We start from the raw sequence: 7,553 nt of genomic DNA, 5'->3' as shown, positions 1-7,553 counted from the left end.
CATTTGGTTCACAGCATCCGGCGGGTGCTATCCAATCCTCGGGTAGGGTCGCGTCCTCAGTGCCAGCTCCTGTAGAGACAGAGGAGGTCATCCCTCTGGAAGAATGCTGCTTCTCATTGCAAAAACAAAGGCTGGGATTGTCAAAGCTGATGGCAAGGGGACGGGGTGGAGGGGCAGCCATGGCCGGCGGACTTAGGACAATAGAATAAATCACATGAAAAATGTCACAGCCGCACAAATGGAATTCGTACTGGGGGGATTTGAAAAATTGAGAGAGCCGTGCATAACGTGGGTGTTGTTTATCTGAGGCATAAACAGCTATACTCACATGGTCCACTAGTCAGACAGTAAGGGTATTTCTATTCATTTCTGCTTTCATTTCCTGACAGGCATATTATGAAAGGAGTGCATGACAAAGTGCAGTGGCTGTATGCTGCTCAGAGCGGGCCAGTTTAGATGAGTGACTGTGACCTTTTAAGCTTATAGAAGATTGGGTCAGTTGAAATCACACCTACTGTATTACAGTCAAGGAAAAGATACATTTTCCACCAGCATGAAGGCATTCTGAGGGTAGCAAATGGATGTTTTCCCTTGTCGGACTCATCATAGCAGTAAAATACCACGTTCACATCATATCGGTCAGCAGCTGAGAGGGGGAAACCTTTCATGCCACTGTCCGACTTGTTATTCCGAATCAGAGATATTGTGAATTTCTGACAGCGATGATATCTCCCACGTGGCAAAAAGAAGTGCGAAAGTATCAACACACTACAATTTCTGGCATATTATATATATTATATTAGCACTAATAAATTCATTCCAGCTCATTCTAAGCGCAAAGACTGCAAACATGGGGGAAACAGCCAGCCTGGTGAAAAAGTAAGATAAGATGAGATAATCCTTTATTAAACCCACAGCGGGGAAATGTGCAGTGTTACAGCAACAAAGGGGAATGACAAGAAGCATCAGTTAAAAACCAAGATATTATAAATACGTTAAACAGTAGAAAAAGGAAAGTAAAACAGTAAAAAAGCAAATAATAATAAGTAAACAGACTGAAAGGTAATATACACAGCACTCCCACTATTTCACAGATGAAATATTGACACTGATATTGCACAAGGTAATTGTCAGATATGGTATGTGTGGTCTGTTTGGAGCAGTTTAATATTAATAATCGTAGCAGTGTTGAGTCACTGACAATCAAGTCCGAGTCAAGTCTCTTTGTGCTAAGCTGTTCTAACTCGCTGCTGACTATAACCGCATATTTACTCTATAGACAGAGTATCAAACTCATCTTCATCAAGTCCTGGCAAGAAAATGAAAGAAACGCATTTCCCCAAAATGTCAAACTATTCCTTTAAGGAGAGACAAATTGACTAATTTTAAATGAACAGTATACAGTTATTGAAATATCATGTGCACTTTCTTCAGGGTGGCCATGTATGTGTAGTGTTAAAGAGGTCACTGCTAGAGTCTTGATAGGCCATGTTGCTTCCTGTTGATATCTATAAAATCAGTCCTTCCAGAGTTTTTTTGTGATTGTTGCAGGCAAAAATCCTTGATTATGCGGCACGTTTTCTTAAAAAATGCGATGGAATATGCGGGATATTTATGCAATTTTATGCGATGAATGCGGGAACTTGCAAAAATTGCGGAAACTTAAATAAATAAAAAAATAAAAAGTGATTCCCCCAACACCTTGCTTTTTGATGATGTTCACAACACGTAATTACGTCACTTCATAACGTTCCCATGGCAACAGGGGAAAATGGCTGCTCTTGTGTGATGTAAACACAACAATTTTCAACTTTCTGCAAAGATATATATGAGGGATTATGAAATCAAATTTTGTGCGGAAATCGGCAATTTATGCGGCAAAAGTGCGTTGCCCCCACATAAATATGCAGACTTTGGCTGATTATGCATTGAATTATGCGATTGCATAATTGCTTTTTTCTGGAGGGACTGATTAAATACCTATGACTGCTCAGTACACAGCATATCTGCAGTCTTTTGCTAACCAACAGTATCATCAATATGCTGATTCATCACACATTCTATACATTATTTAGCTTGTATCTCAAATGCACTGAAATTCTGCCAAGGAGGACACGGAGGATTAAAAAAAGCATGATGGACTCTTCACAAGAGGTCATTATCTTCTCTTGAGTTTCTGCGCGGGAAATTCACCGGACACCACAATCTTCTGAACATACATCTGAATATCATACTGAGAAATCCAGAGAGAGTTGTGTGGAGCTGAAAGTCTTAATTAGCTTTGTAGCAACTCATTTGGCAATGGCTTGAATGTAACGGACGTTCATTAATATCAAAAAGTTACGCACTAAAGCTTTAAATTTCAACCTCCCTCCTCTGTTTACTTTCCTATTCCTGCTTCCGATCACGTTCGAACTGTCCTAACCTCAATTTCAATTTTATTTCTTTGAGCGCAAGCACCATGGTGTGTTATCATTATCCTAGTAATTCAAATCAGTCATCGTCGATATATATTTCTTTGATATTTAATAGACTATTTGGATACATGTCCACCTGACCACCTCTGTGGGTTTTCATAGTCTGAGTCTGCCTTATTTTCCTCAGGAAATAGGCTGTTTATTCATGCATACTGTATATTATTAGGGAGCCAAATAAGTTGGTGCTATCATGCCCAGCCGATTAGCTGCATTATGATCTGCGGTGCTATTAGAAATTATGTGTGCACGTAAACAGATTCATTGTAAAAGAATAACTGCTCTCAGCTCAATGCCTCTTCTCTGACTGGTGTATTTGTAGCCAGCAGAAACCCCCAAAAACCCACTATCAACCCAACAGGAATCCTTTTAAACCTGCCTTGTCCTCACATGACACGAGAGAGAAAAAATAAATCTGTTGACAAGGGTAACTTTGGAGTGAGACAACCTAGAAGTTTGGACTCCAAACAATCCACTGATAGTTCTCCATGTGCTCTCACTCTCCTCTTAATCACTTCCATCATTCTATCAATATTCGGTCTGCATCTGTTTATGTGCTAAGGCTCAGAGAAATGCCATTCGGTGTTTGACAGATGGGTGATTAATGAGACCGTGATGCAGTTTCAAAGGTGTCACATACAGAGAGAAGTGTATAGTGTGCTTTTAAAATGCAAATCATTCAAATTAATTAATAGCTTCTTAAGATGGCCGTGGCAACGTTGATGTGTATGTGATAAAAAAAAAACTTTATTTTCCAGTGCGGTGGGTCCTTTGAAAATCATCTGGGTGATAATTAGTGGCTTTTCACTGCAACAGCTCTAGCACTGGTGTGTCATTTCTCGCATTCTCACATCCTCTCACACACAATATGGCACCTCATGGCCCAATAAGTGTTGCTTTTGAAACCTGGGGCATCGAGAGGGCAACTCAGATCATGCGTGCTTCATTAGTTTTGGCTCTCTTTCTTTTGCTTTGACATTCTTCAGTGCGAGCTCTGATGAGATCTAATTTTTCCTAACACAATCAAAACGGCAACCACAACACAAAGATGTCCCTTAAAGTGCTCATATTATGCTCATTTTCAGGTTCATAATTGTATTTAGAGGTTGTACCAGAATAGGTTTACATGGTTTCATTTTCAAAAAACACAATAATTTTGTTGTACTGCACATTGCTGCAGCTCCTCTTTTCACCCTGTGTGTTGAGCTCTCTGTTTTAGCTACAGAGTGAGACCTCTCAACTTCTGTAACATCTTTGTAGGCAGTCGCACATGCTCAGTAGCTAGGTAAGGACTACATGAGCTAGCTAGCTGTTTCTCTAACTTCAGTCAGTACGAGGCAGGATTAGCCAGGAGACTTCTTCTAAACGAGGGAGCACTTCCAACTTTGCGTGGAATACCTTCAGAACAGGGACAAGTAAGTAGTTCTATACAATTTATTTTGCAGATTAGGGTGAATTTGTGTGTGTTGTAAGCAGTGTTTTGCCATTGAGAACGAGCTAGCATGCTAACGGTTAGCCCCCTAGGCCCCTCGTTTTGGCTAGTGACGTAGAAAACCGTAGAAAGTCGATTTTGACCAGCTCACCCAGAGACTGAAGGCAGGACACATTCAGAAACCGTATCTCACTCAGAACAGCAGAGACACAAAATAACACCCCAAATCCCAGAAAAGTGATTTTTTTTTATCTGTTTAAAAATGTTATGTTATCTCAGCAGAGCATTTCAATACAAAAATCATTAAAGCTAAACTCATATCAGGCAATGTGATATTTGGTGTTTACATTTACACAATTATCGCTTATGGATGAAATACGGGTAGGGCAAAGTCCAACCGTTTCAAAAAGTAACTGCCGATACCAAGACATTTAATTTCACGAATGTTCTTTAGAAGTTGAGTTATTAAAAAAAAAAAGTATAGTGAGTGAAAGATTCATTACAAATTGATGTGCAATCACAGCTTTCTACTGTGAGTGTTGGCAAGTAAAGGCGGTGTGAAGTCTAACATTCCAGAGAAAGTGTTAATGAGAACCACATAGCGCTGTGCCAACAGTGCATTTCACAGCTCTGACAGGGAAAATGTTCCCACTTACTGCACAGTTTGCATTTGCAATTAGGATCTTCTTGTGTATATATTGGCTTGATAAAGAAACAGCAACTATACACCCAAACACAGTAAACTGGAGCTGGGAAACATCGCAACTAATTCTTCTGACAAACCTACTGGATCTTGAACAATAAAAAAGAAAAAAAACTTTATTGCAATAATTAGATTCATACTAGTGCAATAAATACTCTTATTCTACGGAAACATGACATTGTATTTATGTATTTTGTCTGCTGTAAATGCTTGTTTGCTGAAATAGTTTTGCGTTTGTGGTGTTCTTTCTATTGCACTGATCGGCAGTAGCTCCCCTAACTTTGTTGTATTCTACATAGTCTCGCATTGCCAGACCTTCCTCCACAGCGCTGTGGAGGAGGTTCTGGCTAGTCCACACAGCATTCTGGGATGGGAGAAAAACGTGCTCTGGTTTATTGGCATTTCTTTAAACCAATCACAATCGTCTTGGGGCGGTGCTAAGCGCCAGACGGAGCCACGGTGCCTCTGCAAAATAGCCTCGGGAAGGAACTTGTTTTGGTGGAACGTGTGTACGTTCAAAAGTAGTTTTAGTTGTGCGACAGTCTAGCTAACTGTCTGGATTTACCCTGCAGAGATCTGAGGAGCAGTTAGCCATAGTCCTCAGAAATCCACCGGAATTTAAAATTCCTACACAAAGGAAGTGAAAGGTAACGGACATCCGGCCGAAAAGAAGAATATACGGCGGAATACGGAGTAATCCCAGAAGTGGAACGTAATGGATATAGACTATATTCTGTACAATGACAATACAGACTTTTTTATTCTATTCTATTCTTTTCATAGCTTATGAGATTGAGAATGAGCAGTAACCGTTTTTTTTTTGGAATAGTGGTAATAACAATAACCTAAAGTGAGACTATGTAACCTTTGAGATAAGAAAGAACACAATTCCTCTTACAAATGAAAAGTTAAATTCATAAGCAATAACTGCTCAAATTACAGTAATACACTCAGAGGCTTTGCTACTATAGACTTACTTGGTCCAGTACCAGTAGATCATGTTAGCAAACTTAAATATTATAATCAATCTATCTATCTATCTATCTATCTATCTATCTATCTATCTATCTATCTATCTATCTATCCTATTCAATATTGCTCTATAACAGACATTCCTGGGTCAATTTGCTGACTTAATGACTCCTCTCTATTTGCATTAATATTACAATAGCTTAGCATTGGAGCTAAATGCTAAGTCAGTATTTAGCATCATCGTCATCCCTTAACTGTCAGTTGGAGCTGCTCAGCAAAAGCTACACAGTCTCACATTAAACACAAATGTGTTCAATAAACAGAAAAGAACAGAAAAATAAAGCTCAATAAAAATATGACTGAGAGCAGCAGTGTCTGTTTCCTTTTAAGTACGTTTTCCTGTTTAATGAATTAACTAATTCATAAAGATAAAGTAAATACTAGCACGGTGAAAGCATATTTGGATCAATTAAGCCCTATACACTCAAGGACAAAAATCTATTATGTCATTGTCAAAGTTGTATCACGTTCAAATTTCCACTTTGTTGTATGTTTGTGATCCAATTTTTATTCATATTTGAAACCAACAAGATCGTACAAGTTCGTACAGACCAGTTGGAGTGTAAAACACAAAAAAATAAAAATAAAAAATGTGAAAGATGCAGACAATATACAATTATATCCAAAATAAAATAAAATATACATTTATACTTGAGGATAATATACACCCCCCCCATCCCCCACCCCCCCCAACACACACACAACAAATAAATACATTTACACTTTGTTGTTGAATATTTTGCAATTTTCCATATTGTGCTCCCAGGTGAGAATCATACTGTATCCTAAACATTCTCCTAAACACTGCTGCACTGGAGGCTAATTCAATACAGTTTTGAAATCACATCACTTATTTCAAACTTTTATAAACATGAACCAATATACCCCCCAAACCATGTGTCCTGTCTGCACCCATTATCATTCACTAGCTTTGGTTATGGGCACACTATAATCTTATTACTGCATGTACTCGGAGTTTGAGAATAATTTGATCAAGCTGTTCCCTCAGTTTAATATTCCCATTTCCTTGGTAAATAATGATGTGCTTGTTTGCTACGAAGCAATCAGCATTCATCAAAATGCATGTCTTATCACAATATCAATTCACTAAATACGACCATAATCAAAGCAATAATTATGTCGAGATGCTTATATGACCATGTCGTAATTGCGGCATTCTTGTAATTGAATTCAAATCAGCAGCCAGAGGCAAATGACAATCACTTCAACTCATCCAAACTCAGAGTGTATACACGGCTGCTGAGCACGAGTGTCACATTCAGCTGGGCATGTAATTAGCTTAATCCAATTATTCTCATGATCAAAGCGAGAAGCAACAACTGCTTCTCATTTTGCCTCGAAGTTGTGTCACAATAGTCTGGTCTCTACATTTATCCATCTAAAAGAAAAGTGGTAATGTTCACAAACAGGAAATATATGTAGTTGGTGGGAAATTAAGTCTGGATAAACAGATCAACATTTCCAGGATCGTTGCCTGCAATGTCCCTCTCCTTCTGCTCTCTTTGTGTCGCCGTTCTCAAACTCGGTTCGCTTCAGGAAACAACAACAAACTACTGAGCCAAGTTTTGAAGTCAATTTGGATGGTGCTTGGTTCTTTTGGGGGATGATTGTAAAGATTTAAGATTTATGTTTACGGCCATAGCCGAGCTGGCGTGGGCCAATGGGACATCAAAATGATGGAGATCTCGCTGGCGCACCAGGATTTTGAGTCTATTCTCTACTCTATTTTTTTTCAGCGGTGCACGACAAAGTGGAAACAGGAAGCATGAATGAGCTCCTGGGCAACCGGATACCAGGACTCTCTTGTAAACTTACTGGGTTAAGATGAGCTCTTTTATGGCGAACAAAAGGCTTGATCCGACCAAGTAGGTCATCAAAATCAAATCGAAGC

Source organism: Perca flavescens, chromosome 13, assembly GCF_004354835.1.
Source record: "Perca flavescens isolate YP-PL-M2 chromosome 13, PFLA_1.0, whole genome shotgun sequence".
Lineage (NCBI taxonomy): Eukaryota > Metazoa > Chordata > Actinopteri > Perciformes > Percidae > Perca > Perca flavescens.
This window is presented reverse-complemented; position numbering follows the sequence as displayed.